This window comes from Chrysochloris asiatica, unplaced genomic scaffold, assembly GCF_000296735.1.
Source record: "Chrysochloris asiatica unplaced genomic scaffold, ChrAsi1.0 scaffold00070, whole genome shotgun sequence".
NCBI classification, from domain to species: Eukaryota; Metazoa; Chordata; class Mammalia; order Afrosoricida; family Chrysochloridae; genus Chrysochloris; species Chrysochloris asiatica.
The window spans coordinates 13,476,293-13,492,820 of NW_006408588.1; positions in this window are offsets into that span (position 1 = coordinate 13,476,293).

The following is a 16,528-nucleotide window of genomic DNA, read 5'->3' on the forward strand; positions in this document are numbered from 1 at the left end:
TGTGGCGGCGGTAGTGAGGTTGGCCCAGGATCGAACATTGTTTCATTCTGCTGTGCATGGGGTCGCTATGAGTCGGTTCCGACTCGATGGCACCTCACAACAACAACAACAAGGTGTAAATTAGTCCAGTGCACTTTCGGTTATATATGTTTTAGTTATTATCATGCTAGGCACAGGTATGACTTCACAAGTTTCTTTATTTTGAGATTAGGCATACAGTTTATAGGTTTCAAATTGACAAGGGTGGACTAAAAGGCTCAATTTTCCACTGGGGACCTGACTCTATGTTTGTAAGCCATTTTCTTAATAATAAACTTCTCTCTCTATATATATACATATATATGCTTCACTGGTTTTGCTTCTCTAGAAAACCCAGCCTACAACAATGTGTAAGAAAGAGTTGTTAAAGGTCAGATGAAGTGGTTGACATGCATTTGGGGGCCATATTAACCTAAGCTATATACACACAAACACACATTTTTAAAGTGTTATATACTAATGAAATGGAGTCCTGGTGTGGCACTGTGGGTTAATACACTGGACCGCAAAGTCAGTTTGAACCACAAGGTCAGAAATTCAAGCTTACCAGCCGCTTCTAAAAAACCAGGGTTGCTATGGGTAGGAACTGACTTGACAGCACTTGATAACAACAACAATAGTAATGATATATACTAGTCTTTTACCATTTAGTTAACTATTCTTTTACTCTGAATATTTATGGTATTTCCAATGTCTTGCTTTTCTAAATAATGTGTCAATGAATATTTATGTACACTCAGCTTTAACAGTAAGACTCAAGAGGTTCTAACTAGGTATCAGGCCATCAGAACAAAAATGGGAACTTATGGAGCTGGGGCAGGGGCTAGGTAACAATTGTACAAGACACAAGTGAACTCCAAATTCAATCCTAAAACACTGGCTGAGCTTCTAGAAGCCAGGCTCTAGCTATGTCACCTTATAGTGTTTCCCTCAGTGGGCAAGGGCTAGACTGATTTTTATACAAAGGATGCAGTTTTGTCTTGTATATTGTTTATTAAGTGAGAGAGAAGCAACAAGGGCTAAGGTTTAACTATTCCTATATCTTAGCTCATCATAGAGCAGAGGAGAGAAAAAGCTTTTTGGAGAAGGAAAATGAGGGTCCAGAGAAATCTGGAATACAAAAGACCCCAAGCTGAATATGGATGTATTTCCTCCTGTTATCAGAATGCAAGAGTCCAGCCACCTGGGTGCAGTTTCAACATAATTTATTCAACTCATCAACTACTTACTGAGCATCAATTATAACCAATAATAACTAAGCTGTCTTTCACAGAGGCAGAAAAGAGGAAGGGTTAGGAGTTCAGGCTCTGTCTTTAAAAGAATGAGGTCAATCTATACAGAACAATCTATAAGATAATAAGTCACATAAATAAGGGCAAAACAGTGTATAGCATAGGGCATCATTTGTATGAAGAAAAGAGGATTTATCTGTTTGCTTATGCATGGGATGTTCCTGGAAAGGTTCATTAAAAACCTGGGAAGTATCACCGCTTTCTGACCTGATAAGTAATAAAGATCAAATAAACCCTTCTGCCTTAAAACACCCAGAGAGACAAAATAAAGCACTGCCTTTAAGATATTGAACAGCAGACGACGACGTCATGGGACTGTGAATGCTGAGAGAAAGGGAACAGAAGAGGAGAGTGCTTTAACTGCCCCATTTCCTGCCTGCAGTTTGTTTCTAGATCAACATGCTGGCAGAAGGAACCCAGAAGGTAGCACTGAGTGGAGGATACAAAGACCAGACTCAAGGGTGGCCAAAGCAGGTAGAATTTGCAGGTTAGAAGTAGAGAGAGAGAGATGCTCACAGAGAAAAAGAAACTGTGCAGTGATCTGCAGAAAGATCCCTGTGGTCTTTGAGCACTGATTTGAGGGACACTACTATTTGAGGCTGGGAAAGCAGCAAGCTGAAAACTCTCTGACTTCATACCTTATTCTTTCACCACTTATTGAACTATTCTTTTACTCTGTGCATTTAGGGTATTCCCAATAGAATAAAGACATTCCCAAAGTACTCTAGGTGAGGCACCTAGACCATCTAGGGGGGAGTGGCTTAGTTATCCAGGGATTCTTTACAAGGAGGCTATGCCTATGCTGAAGCTCAAGAGATACTGAAGAGCAGCCACAACAGAAAGGAGTCAGTAATACACTAGACAAAGGGGCCAGAGAATGCATGATGTATTCAGAAAAGGATACAGACCAGAGAGAGAAGCTGTTATTGAATTAGGAAGAAAACCATGAGGCACCTAGTCGGCCATGCTCTAGAGTTTGGACTTCATATTCTGAACATTATGGGGTATCATTCAAAGGTTTACATCACGGAACTGCATGATCACATGTTTTGTATGGAGAATGGAGGGTTAAACAGGAAAGGGAGACCAATTAGAAGGGGACAGGAGTAATCCATGCTTGAATTATGAGGGATTGGGCTAAGGAATTGGAAGTAAGGAGAGAGATAAGTGAATGAATTTGAGAAATTTTTAGAGAAAGAATTGATTGGGTCTGTTGTTGAAGGATAATGACCAGGGGTGGTTACCCAGTAAGTAAGGTAACACAGGCTTCCTTGTGTTTATTTACAAACCTGTTGTGAACAATTTCACAAAGCTAACTTGTATTTATATACTAATCTGGAGTGAACAAATTAGTAAGTAAGCACAAGCAAATCTGTGACAGTGACTTTCCTTTTGGAACATTTAAATAAGAATGAACATTTTTAGAGTACTTACTACCCACTAAGTCACATTATAAATGCTTCATACAAGTTGACTTATTGATTCAATTAGTCCCTTGAAGTAGATACTCTTATTATCCTCTCTCCTTTTACAGATGAGAAATTGGATTATTGAGAGTTTAAATAATCTGTTTTATTAAATAACTCCTTAGAAGACTATTGTTAAGCGCTGTTCAGTTGGTTCCAACTCATAGCGACCCTGTATAGGGTTTATGAGGAGTGGCTGGTGATTTTGAACAGCCAGCCTTGCAGTTCAAACCAACCTTGTGGTAGAGTGCTTATCCTACAGCACCACACCAGGACTCTTGTTAGGAGACCAGTATATGGTATAATTTTGACTTGAATGGTGGCAGTTTAGGACAGAGCCTGATCTTTTAACCATTACATTATACTGTTTCTCAGGGAACCCTAGTGGTGCAAGCTTTAAGAGCTTGGCTGCTAACAGAAAGGTTGTCAGTTTGAACCTGCCTAGTGGTTCTCTGTCAGAAAGACCTGGTGATGTGCTCTCTTAAAGATTACAGTCCAAGAAACATTATGGGACAATTCTATTCTGTTCTATAGACTCACTATGAGTTTCATATGCTTAAAAGTAGACAAAGTAGGATGAGTTGACAAAGACACACAAAACAGATCATTGGAGACAGTAGTGTTGTGAGAATGAGGAAGGGAATAACCCATTTCTTAGATCAACCATAATTAAATAAGTAATTGAGGAAGTGGGGAAAGGCTATCTGGGTTTAGTAGAAAAGACGGTGAAGGTATATCCACACATTTCATCTTCTTGATTTCCATAGATCTGTACCACATGTTTTTGGGGGTTTTTTATTCTTTTTTGTTTGTTTGTTTGTTTTTTTAAAAATGTTTTATTGTGAATTATGTGATAGGTTACATAGCAGAACATTAGCTTTACATTCATCCTATCATATATTGTTTAATTGCCATGATTACAATCCCCTCCATGCATCATCAAACAACCAAAGGGTATAACCCTCAAGCCTGACCCTCAGTCACCAGCACACAGTCCCTCTCCTTCTCTGGGTCTAGAGTCCCCAGCTGCTCCATCTGTCCACATCATCATCTCTGTCTCCATCTCTGGCATCACTGTTTCTCTGGGCAGGGTCCCGCACTCCACTTTTCTCTCTTGATAGTCCCAGGGACCTCCGCTCCTGGACTACAAAGTCAACCACTCCCCTCCTTTTGCTACAAAATGTCTACCTTTCCATTTCCAACCCTCACAGTCACTACTGATAGCAATTATTCACTATTGTACCACAAGAGTCCTATCCCCAAGATGGCGGCTTTGGGAATAGCTGAGTGTCTTGAATTAGAAAGCAATGGATTTCTTGATTCTCCTACAAATTCCTCTAGCTGTAAGTCTTCCGATCTTCCAAATATTCCTTTATATGTGGTTCAGAGTTCTAGCACCATCCCCTGAGCCTGCTTGGCCCAGTACTCTGTGTTGTTGGTAATGGAGCTCCTCACTGCACGTCTGCCTGATCCGCCATCTTGATTGTTGTTAGGTGCCTGGAATCAGCTCCAACTCATGGCGACCTCATGCATAACAAAATCAAACTATTGTAATCCATAGGGCTTTCACTGGCTGATTTTTCAAAAGCAAATCTCCAGACCTTTGTCCTAGTCAATCTTAGTCTGGAAGTGCTGCTGGGGCCTGTTCGGCATCACAGAAACATGCAAGTCTCTACGTGAGGTGTATTGGATGCTCAAGAGGTGCGTTTGTTATAAATGAAATCCAGGTTTCCCACATTGTTGTTAAGTGCCTCCAAGTCGCTTCCAACTCATAGTGACCCTGTATAGGGTTTCCAAGGAGTGGCTGGTGAGTTCGAACTGCTAACCTTGTGGTTAAAACCAGCCTTGCAGTCCAGTGCTTTATCCCATGTTTCCGTGCCAGAACTAAATCACCTTGGCCCAATTTAGCTAGAGAACTAGGTAATGAAGCACAACAGTCTTAAAGGGAAAGACTACAAAGGTGCATTATCGTAGTTGCTGTTAAGTGCCCTTGAGTCAATTCCGACCTATAGCAACCCTGTATAGGGCTTCCAAGGAGCATATGGTGAGCTTGAACCACCAACCTTGCAGTTCAAATGACTTTGCAGTCTGACACATTAGCCCACAGAGCCACACTTAGAAAGGTGCATTGGAAGATCTCATCTGCCAAGATGTGCATATTTGGGAGTACTCAAGAAAGAGCTATGAACATGTGTGGGACCAGAGCCATGTTCCTCCTACAAGGCTCTAGAAATGTTTGGATACCAAGAAAACTAGAGTAGGCTCTCAGGATGTCATAAATTGGGTAAGTATTAAATACCCAGGTAAGAGATTAAGGAAAGAAATGACTTGGTCCCTCTAGCCCCACTCTCCAGGGCAAGAGAACATTTCATGTTGTCTGAGCCTGAATCCCTTCTTCCCTGCTTCTGCGAGGATGGATATGCAAGGGACAATCACAAGAGCACCTGTCCAAGAGAGGCTCCCCAGTCAGGGCCTCCATGCCGAAGTCTCAGCTCAGAAGAGGGGGCTGAGTTTCCTGGTGGCAAGACTCCCCTCAGCCTCCCCTGCAGTGCCTCTCAGTACCTCACAGCAGCTTGCCTCCGACTAGGGGCTGAGTCCCTGCTGCTTGAGTTAATTACAGTAATTATACCTGCTCCCTCTTCGGCTCTCTTGTTCCCTTTGTTCCCAGTTTCCTGCCCGCTCATTTGCAAATCTAATCGTTCTGTGGATTTTTTTTTTTTTTTTTAAGAGAGATCGGAATGGAGAGACAAAGATAGGGAGCAGAAATTGTGGGAGAGAAAAAGGTGGGGTAGGAGTGGGCTGGGGAGAAGGGGTGAGGAGGAGACAGACTGAGGGCAGGTGGAGCATCAAAAGAAAGGACAGAATTTGGATAGTAAAGCGGAGCATCTCCCCTCTGCTAGGAACCTGCGAGAGTCACCAGCTGAAGTCTGGAAGGTAGGGAGTCTGTGCAGACCACTGTCTCCACAATCATTTTGGTCTTTGCATTCAGTCTCCTCCAAATTCTCCCCAGACCAGGCTAGTGTGGCACAAGGGACTGGAAGCTGAAAGGACCACAAAAGCAAACAGCACCAGCTGTCCCAGCTCTTTAAATATCCCTCTCCTCAGGGATTGGTAGTACTTCGGCTCATCCAGAACACCTGGTAGATACTTCAGTGTCAGATGGTGGCAAGAGGTGGGGGTAGTGAGCCAAACAGCGAACAAGAAGGAAGCAGAAAATACAAATACACGTAGGGAGGAAATCTGAGAAAGGAGTTGTGGGTCTTTCTTCACCCACCCAAACCCATCGTGGACCTATTTTGCCAGTTTGTCATGCTTTGAAGGCTTGCATGTTACTATGGTGATGAAATTGATGCCACTGGTATTTCAAATACAAGCAGGGTTTCAACAGAGTGCCCAGACTAAGACAGACTAGGAAGGAAGTTCTGGAAATCTACTTCAGAATGAAAACTCCATGGATCACAACAAAATATGGTGTGATGTGGTGCTGGAATATGAGCTCCCACATTGGAAGACACTCAGAAACACAGTGACCACAATGATGGGCAGAAGCTTGCCAATGACGCTTCACTATCGTGAAGACGGTGCTGGGCTGGACAATCCCTTCTTCTGCTGTACTTAGGGTTGCTTGAGTCTGTGCTGATTTGACAGCAACTAACAAGAAGAACCTTTAGAAGCAGATCTAGTCCAAATGTATTCTGAGGTTGCAAGAACAATCTCCATGAGGAACTGAGTGAAAAGAGGAAAGTGGGCATGTATACACTCTAATGCCCCTTACAGTGGCCTTTAGTCTGTTAATGTATTCAGGTTTCACCAAAACTTCTATTTGAAAATGAGAATGAAAAAGAAACAGAAGAATCCATTGTTTCTAAAAAGGGTTAGAAAACAACTGATCAAATCCAAACTGAGTATATGTCAGATGAGGGAAACTGAGGCTCAAATGGGCCAAGTAGCCTGTCCTAGATCACACAATAGTCTGAGGCCTCTTGACTCCTAGTCAAGGGAGATTTGCACTACCCCATGATGCTTGTTTTATTATGCAGAAAAATAATCCCAGAAATTGGACTATTATGAAGAAGAACATGCTATTAGAATTTAAAGAAAACTCATTAACAACCTAAAATATGTAGATGATACAACCTTTCTTGCTCAAAGTGAAGAAGACTTGAAGCACTTTCTGATGAAATACAATGTAGTATGGATTACAACTCTACATAAAGAAAACAAAAATCTTCACAAGTGGAATAATAAGCAACATCATGATAAATGAGAAAAGATTGAAGTTGTCAAGGATTTTATTTTACTTGGATACACAATCATTGTCCAAGGAAGCAACAGTCACTATATCAAATAACATATTGGCATTGGGCAAATCTTCTGCGTAAGACTTCTTTAAAGTTTTAAAAAGATGTCACTTTGAAGACTAAGGGTGCATCTGACTTGAGCCCTGGTATTTTCAATGCATGCAAAAGCTGGACAATGAATAAAGAAAACCAAAGAAGAATTGATGCCTATGAATTATGGTATGGGAGAAAAAATAGTGAAAGTACCACAGACTGCCAGAAGAATGAACAGGATTTGTCTGGGAAGTACAGACAAATGCTCCTCAGAAGCCAGGATGGTGAGACTTTGTCTCACGTACTTTGGACACATTATAAGGAAGGACTAGTCAGTCCCTGGAGAAGGATAAGCACTGGACATTGAATCACAAGATCGGCTATTCAAGCCCACCAGTCACTTCTTGGAAACTCTAATCAGGGTAGCTATGAGTCAGAATCGACTCAACAGCCCTTAGCAACAATAAAAGCAATCCACAACCAGAGTTCCCCAAAATGGAGAGTTGATGTCAGCAGTCCAAGAAGCCCAGTTACTCTTGGAGTTCACCCTCAGCACTTCCAATTAATTTGCAAGAGAAGGTCAAAGTTCAAGTTGTTTGGTGGTGGAAGTCAGAAGGGGAGTGGGTGTCAGGAACATCTTACAAATCAACTATTGCAGATGACAAGTCCCCACACTGGATTCAACCAATGTTTATTAAGTATCTATCATGAGTCAGACATAGAACAGAGTCCCCGCCCTAAAGGAGTACAGTATAATTGGAGAGGCAGACACATCCACACTCAGAAGTAATTATAATGCAATAAGTTGCTATTAAAAATAAAAGTACGTTAGGTACTTTGGAAAGAGGCAGGAGAGTCAACTTCAAATGTTTAGTGTCCTGAAATGGTTCCTATCCACTCAGACATACAATGATACTAGCCTTCGGATTCTCAACTTTTGTAATCCAAATCCCTTATTCCAATCTTTGGACTAAAAGGTCCATGGTGAAACTTTGATGAAAAACAGTCAAGGGTTTAATGAATGTCTTTCCATCTCTTATGTAACCCTGTAGAAGAGACTGAGTTGTCCCCCAAACTCTACTCTTCTGTTCTCAAGACTTACAGAATCATTTCTTCCTTGATTTTGTGGCCATCTAGAAGAAGGAGCTCTGGTAGCATAGTAGTTACGAATTGGGATGTGAACCTAAAAGTCAGCAGTTCGAAACTACCAGCAGTTCCGCGGGAGAAAGATGAGGTGGTCTGCTCTCGTAAAGATTTACAGCCTCGGAAACACTGTGTAGGGTTGCTATGAGTCAGGACCGACTCCATGGCACATAACAACAACAAGAAGAGAGACTTTCTCCTCCTTGACTTTCTCCACATGTGGCCATGTGACCAAATCCTGACCCATGGGGTGTGTAGGAAGTTCCTGAGTTGTATTCTTAAAGAAAAGGAACCTGTCCTTCTTTATACCATCTTCTCCTGCTTCCTGGCTAGAAAGATGGCATGGTGTTGAGCCATTTGGGGTGATACAAATGCGAGAGAAACCTTAGGAAAGGCAGGACTTGGGTCCCTTCTATCCTAAAATTCCTTTCTAATGCTGGTCTGCCTACCAACAGATTATAACATGGAAGGAAAATAAATTCCAGTCTTAAAACACTATCATTTGGGGAGAGAGTTTCTGCTGCACAGGGGAGACCTTGGGTAGTGTAAATGTTAAACACTTGGCTACTAACCAAAAAGTTGGTGGTTTGAACCCATCAGACACACCTAAGAAGAAAGACCGAGCTATCTGCTTCCAGAAAAATGACAGCCATGAAGACTCTATGGGACACATTTTTACTCTGAAATACCTGAGATTACCATGAGTTAAAATGTAAATGTTGTAAATCAAATCCTAACACAATTAGTGCCTTCACAGACTTAACAAACTTGGTGCATTAGCCCGACCCCTATCTTCCCACCGCCTCACACACACACATACGCACACGCAGACTCACACACGTTGTAGCCTAGCCCCAGGAGATGCCCCAGTAACAGTTGAAGAATTCGTTGATGAAGGAGATCAACTGCACATTTACTGATATCACTGCTCACTGCTGCCAGAGGCCACAGCTCCCAAGTGTGCAAAATCGTGCTTTCCCACCTGTTCAGTGCCCTTGAAGGAACTGGGCAGTGCGTTAAGATATGCAAAGCATGAATTTCCTATAGACTCTTCCTCAGAGATTTGGTGAAAAGGATTTTGAATTATTTATCTCTTAAAAGTTTTTGTCATATGCACATGGCAAATGCAGCAGAATTCCATTCTTCTTGTCAGCCAGTCTTATGTTTTTCATGAACACCAGGACAGTAGGAATTGTTTACATGCACTGAGTGACTGAAAAAAAGTTGTTCTTTTAATGTTATCAGGGAAACCTCAGAAGTGTCCAAATGCACTGAGTCAATTACTTCAAGGAGACGAGATAAAGCCAGCATTTCCCTGAGCAAGCTCTGCTAATGGATGCTACATGGGGAAAAGAAGAAGCTTCGTGGTCAAAAGCATGAATCTGTTTGTTTGCTGTGGAATTTCTCAAGGTTTTTAATATGGTGTACAATAGCAATCCCCAACATGTAATCCTGGCAAGCAGAGTGACCCACAGAATGCCTTCTCATGTATGTTTCCATGGTGAAGTATTTCCAAGGCACTTACTCATGTGACTATTCATGTTCTTGGTTAAGTCTGCCTATGCACATGAGATCTGAAAGTAGTCTGTCTTGAATATGAGGCCTAGGTGCTTTAGTGTCAGAATCCTCATCTGCCATACAGGAAACCTGGATGGAATTGCCAGCCAATGCACATTATGCAAAGTCTGGTTATGTCATCTATACATCTCAGGTTGCAAATGTGTCATCCTTAATCCTAATGCTTTATTCCTCTTCATAGTCAATCAGATTATTTGCTCTACATACAAATTGAAGAAGCATGGTAAACAAATACAACCCTGACACATACCTTTCTACAGGTATCCCCTTGTTCTACAGGTTCCACATAAACACAACTTAGTGCTCTAGAACTCACATTCGTCATAACGCTGTCTATAATTTATGATCCACACAGTTGAGTGCCCTTGCATAGTCAATGAAACACACATCTTCCTGACAATTCTATGCTTTCAGCCAAGATCCATCTGACAATCAGCAGGGGTAGTCTTTATTCCACATCTTCTTCTGAATCTGGCTAAATGTATTGTTGTAACCATTTTTAATCATCTTCAGCAACCTTTTACTTGTATGTGATATTAATGATATTGTTCTATACGTTCCACATTCTGTTGGTTCGCCTTTCTTTGGGATGGGCACAAATACAGATCTCCTCCAGTCAGCTGGCTAGGTAGCTGTCTTCCAAATCTCTTGGCATGGATCGGTAAACACTTCCCAGTGCCATCAGTTCCTGGAGCTTGCTTTTTTGCCAATGCTTTCAGTGCAGCTTGGACCTCTTCCTTCAGTACATCAGTTTTTTTAATCAGATGTTGCTGTTTTTTGTTGTTGTTAAGTGCCATCAAGTCAGTTCTGACTCATAGTGACCCTATATAGTGTTTCTGAGGAATGACTGGTGAGTTTGAACCACCAACTTTGTGGTTCAAAGCAACCTTGCAGTCAAGTGATTCTCCTACAGTGACTTCCTGAAATGGTTTAATGTCAACCAATCTTTAGTAAGTGAGTCTGTGTGTGTTCTGCCTAGCTTCTTTTTATACTTCCTGAATCATTTAATTTTTACATCTTGAAGCTTAAATTGTTTCTTCAGATCTTTCATCTTGAAAAATGCTGAATGTATTCTCTTCTGGTTTTCTAACTGCAGGTCTTTGCATATTTCACTATAATACTTTGTCTTCTTGAGCCACTCTTTTGAAATCTTCTATTCAGCCCTTTAGTTCATATCTTCTGTTTACTTTAGGTACTGTACAGTCAAGAGCAAATTTTAGAGTCTCTCTGACAACCATTTTTATTTTTTCTTTCTTTCCCATCTTTTTAATGACTTTTTGCTTTCTTCATGTATGATATCCTTGATGTCATACCACAACTCATGTAGTCTTCAGTCATTAGTGCTCAATGCATCATACCTATTCTTGAGATGGTCTCTAAAAGCAGGTGGAGTATATTGAAAGTCATACTTTGGCTCTTAGGGACTCCTCATTTTCTTTAGCTTCAAATTGAACTTCCATATTAGCAATTGATGTCTATTCCACAGTCAGCCCCAATCTTGTTCTCACTGAGGATACTGAGCTTCTTCATTGTCTCTTCACAGAAATGCAGACCATTGGATCACTGTGTATTCATATGGTGAGGGATTTGCAATAAATACATTGTTGGTCTTGCAAAATTCTATCATACTACTTCCAGTATCATTTCTATCACCAGGTCCATGTTTTCCAACTACTAATCCTTCTTTGTTTCAAACCTTCACATTCCAATCACCAGTACTTTTCAATGTATCTTGATTGCAGGTCTGATCAATGTCAGACTACAGAAGGGGGTGAAAATCTTCAATTTCTTTATCTTTGGCATTAGTGATTGGTGTATACATGTGAAAAATAGCCATTTTAACTGATCTTTCTTGTTGTTCTTGTTGTTAAGGGCCCTCGAATCAGTTCCAACTCATAGTGACCCTGTATAGGGTTTCCAAGGAGTGGCTGGTGAGTTTGAACTACTGACCTTCTGGATGAAATCGACCTTGAGGTCAACTGCTTGTCCTACACCACCACACCAGAATTCCTGTCTTCTTTGTAGGTGTATGAGTATTATCCTATCACTGAAAGCATTATACTTCAAAATACATCTTGTAATGTTCTTTTTAATGATGAATGTGATGCCATTCCTCTTCAATTTGTCATTGCTGGCTTTGTTGACCATATGGTTGTCTGATTCAAAATAGTCAATATCAGGGCATTTTAGCTCACTAAGGCCTAGGATATCGATCTTTATGTGTTCCTTTTCATTTTTTATGATATCTAATTTCCCCAGATTCATATTTTGTGCATTTCACATTCATATTATTAATAGGTATTTGCAACTGTTTCTCCCCATTTTAAGTCATGCTACATCAGCAAATGATGGTTCCAATGGTTTTACTCCATCCATGTCATTAAGGTCAACTTGATTTGGGGGAGGCAACTCTTTCCCAGTCTTATTTTCAATGCCTTCCTTCCTATCTGAGGGACTTTTTTTTTTTTCTAACACTGTATTAGATAATGTTCAGTGCTATTCACAAGGCTTTCACTGACCACTTTTGTTTTAGAAGAAGACTACCAGGTCTAGACTTCTAGAAGTCTGTCATAGTCTAGAAGCTCTGCTGAAACCCACCCACTCTGGGTGACTCTGCTGAAAATTGAAATACCAGTGGCATCATTTCTAGCATCACAGCAACACATAAGCCACCACAGTATGACAAACTGACAGACCAATGGTGGAGACCTTGACATAGCACTGGGAAATAGGAGCTAACAACAACAACAAAAGGAGTGAGGTTAGTTTTCCCATCAGCCGGTGGGATGGGACCTCAAAATGGATATAAAGTTTCTTCAAGTGAAACTAGAGATGTGATTTATATTCACACCAAAGAGTTTATAACCTTATAATCCATGTTACTGCTGTTATTTTTATTTCTGAACACTCAATAATTCAGATTTTTCCAGATCACTTCAATTTCCTGTCTCAGTTGAGCCACATCAAATATTTTTGTCTATAGCAAGACATTGCTGAAATCCACATGGAGTAAATACCTCAGTAGTCTAAAGTTCCAAAGTTTCTAGAACATTTTATTTCTTTTCAAAGCAGAGTATTATGAAATTTTATCCTTAACTCAGAACATTGGGTCAGTACCGACTCATAGTGACCCTATGCACAGCAGAACAAAACACTGCCCGATCCTGGGCCAACTCACTATTGTTACATAGCCAAAATTAGAAAGTGTAAAATATTAACTTAAAAATCAAACATTCAGACCTTTCCAAAAATCATTCAAGGTGGTAATAGAAGTAGGATTGTCCATTAGGCTGATGATCTGGATAGTGATTCATAACCAGCAGTCAACTGAAAAAGTGTAAAGATGCACACAAGTACTTGTTATCAAAGATGGGTTTTACTGTTATGTAAACAAGAATGAGTCTCAACTTTGATTTCATGTAAGAAAACCCTGAGCTTTAACTGCACATAATCCTCTCTCTTGCAGTCATATTTTTTTAAATAAGAAAAAAACTCACAAACCTTGAGACAAAATTCCCAACATGTCTACAACAAAAGAGGAAATGCCTTATCTAAGGTTAATATGGAGTCCTGGTGCGGCACCATATGATAAGCACTCGACCTCAAGACTGTTTGAATCACAAGGCTAGCGGTTCAAACTCACCAGCAGCTCCTCAGAAACCCTATACAGGGTCACTGTAAGTCAGAACCAAATCAATGGTGCTTAACAAAAACAGGGGTTAATATATCAAAAGCAAAATCAAATAAGCAAATCTAAACATTGCTTGAAGCCTTCTGTGAGGTCAGTTTGAAAACTGCCTGGGAAGGTGAAGCTCATGTCTGGAGAGAAAGGGTGATGTAAACTTGCTAGTTGCCATGTGTGCCAATCCGTTTTGAGTAAGCAGCCAAGCTAAAAAGGGTGCCCTTATTAAGTTTAGTCATATAGGCAGAATTGAATATACTCAAAAAATACAGTGAACAGTTGGTTGAGAAACTAGAGATAGCACAGGTCTCATTATTTTAATAACGTGATAACATTTTTCTTATTATAAAATTAACACAGACTTCTGGGTAGATTAATCCAAATAGAGCAAGAATAAAGAAACTCCCTTCCAAGTACTCAATGAAACAAAAGTAATAATAAATAAATCACTACGAAAAGTCACCAGAGAAACCAAAGAAGAAAAGGGATAACACCTTATGCTACAAAATTCCAAAATGGTAGCCAAGAAAAGAAACAGAACATGAGATCTGGTGTGATCCAGCAAAGTTCTTTACATCAGATTTAACCAAAAACAGAATATAGGAAAGTTGTCAAGTCCAAATTTCCTGATAATTCTCAAGAATACCCTATATTTTAAGGAGTTATGGCTGGTACAGTGGTTAAAGCAATTGACAGCTAGGCAAAAAGTTGTCAGTTAAAACCCACCAGTCACTTTGTAGAAGAAAGATGTGACAATTTGCTTCCATAAATATTTACAGCCTATAGGGCAGTTTGACTATACCCTGCAGGGTCATTATGTGTTGGAATTGACTTGGTGGCAGTGGTGTGGTTTTGGATTTTAGGGCAGTGAGTAGGCAAATTTGGAGAAAGTCCAGTGAGCAGAAGCCCTTCCATCCTACCATGGGGCCTCAGCTGAAGTTGCCAGAGTTTACCATCTTTCCAGGACCCTAGTGGATTTGGAAGATTTGAATGAAAATAACTGGGGAGGCACATCCTTGACTGAGTGGGTAACATTTAATGGGGTGTGGTGCTGTGGGTTAATACACTGGACTAAAAGGTTGGTTAGAACTGCAAGATTGGTGGTTCAAGTTCACCAGTCACTCCTCGTAAATGCAATACAGAGTTACTATGAGTTGGAAGCAACTCAACAACACTTAACAACAGTAGAGAAAGCAGAGCTCAGATACTACAACAAGGATAGTGTTTAGCCTCAGTTAAGCTCTCTGTTCATCTACCCTTTACCCAGTTCCAAAGGTTCAAGCTACAATTTGGAAAAAGAAATAAAAATGGTACTCTGTGAAGTTGGAAGGCTATAAGGATTTATCCATATTCTAGTATAGCAAACTTATATCTCTGCACAGGTGTGGACAAGACCAAGAAAAAAAGTGTCTATAATTCTGTAAATATATCAGAGTGGAACAAAGGACAGAAGAGATGGGGGGATGGGGGGAGGAGGAACTGAAACAGGCAGATATGATAAAGGGTAACATATAATCTTACAATGACAGTCTGAGGAGAAAAAAAAAATCCAAGAAAAAAAATTATTGATGATGTTGTTAGATGTCATGAAATCCATTTTAATTCAGTGACCCTAAGTACAAGAAACATAACACTGCTGGTCCCGTGTCATTCTCAAAATTGTTGTTATGTTTGAGCCCATTGTTTATAGCCACTGTGTTAGTCTTGTTAACCATCTTGCTCCTTTTCACTCTCTACTTAACCATGATTGCATTAGGCAATATGCTGCAAAAGACCTCTTTAAAGTGTTCAAAAGCAAAGGTGTCAGTCTGAGGACTAAGGTGTGCCTGACCCAAGCCATGGCATTTTCAGTCACCTCATATACATGTGATAGTTGGACAATGAATAAGGAAGACATCAGAAGAATCCATACATTTGAATTACGGTGTTGACAAAGAGTATTGAAAGTACCATGGACTGTCAAAAGAACAAACAAATCAGTCTTGGAAGAAGTATAGCCAGAATGCCCCTTAGAAGCAAGGATGGCAAGATGTTATCTCTCTTACTTTGGATATGTTATTATAAGGATCAGTCCCTTTTTAGTAAAATGGAGGGATAATGAAAAGGAAGGAGATCTATAATAAGACAGGTCAACACAATGGCAGCAACAATAGATTCACACATAACAAGTGTGAGGATGAAGCAGGACAGGCAGGGAGTCATTCTATTGTATACAGAGTTGCTATGAGTTGGAACTGAGTCGACGGCACTTAGCTAAAAACAACAACTTTACTATGATGTCTTTCTCCAGTGATGGCTTGATAATATGTTGTGACAGTTAAGGTTTTGTGTCAATTTGACTGGGTCAGAATTCTCTGTGGTTTAGTAGTTAAGACATACTAATGCTCCATGATGAGAAGTAATATAATGTAATCACTTCAATGACGAGATCTGCTGTAAGTAGCCAATCAATTGAGAGGAAGCTTCCTCAGGGGTTTGGCCTGCTTCCAATATGTTGGGCACTCGGGCAAAGCTTGCTTGCTTTTTGCTGGGTATGGATCCTGCATCTAGCTCTTCTTCTGACCTCCAGTTCTTTGAACATGAGTCAGCAATCTGCCTACTAATACAGGGAGTCAGCAGAAGCCTGCCATCTTACCTGCCCACCTTGGATTCATTCACCTTTAAAGCCAGAAACATTTTACATACATTTTACATACATTTCCTGTTCTGTTGTCTGACTTGACAATTCTGGGTTCATCAGTCCCTGTAGCTACAAGAACCAGAAGAAGACTTCAGTCTGACATATAACACACAAACTTGGAACTTGCCTCTACAACTGTGTGAGCTATTTCCTTGACATAAACCTTTCTAAATATGTGTGTTGGAGTCCTGGTGTGGCGCTGTGAGTTAACGCACCAGACTATAAAGCAGTTTGAACTGCAGGGCCAGCAGTTCAAGCTCACCAGTCACTCCTTGGAAACTCTATACAGGGTAGCTATGGGTTGGAACCAACTC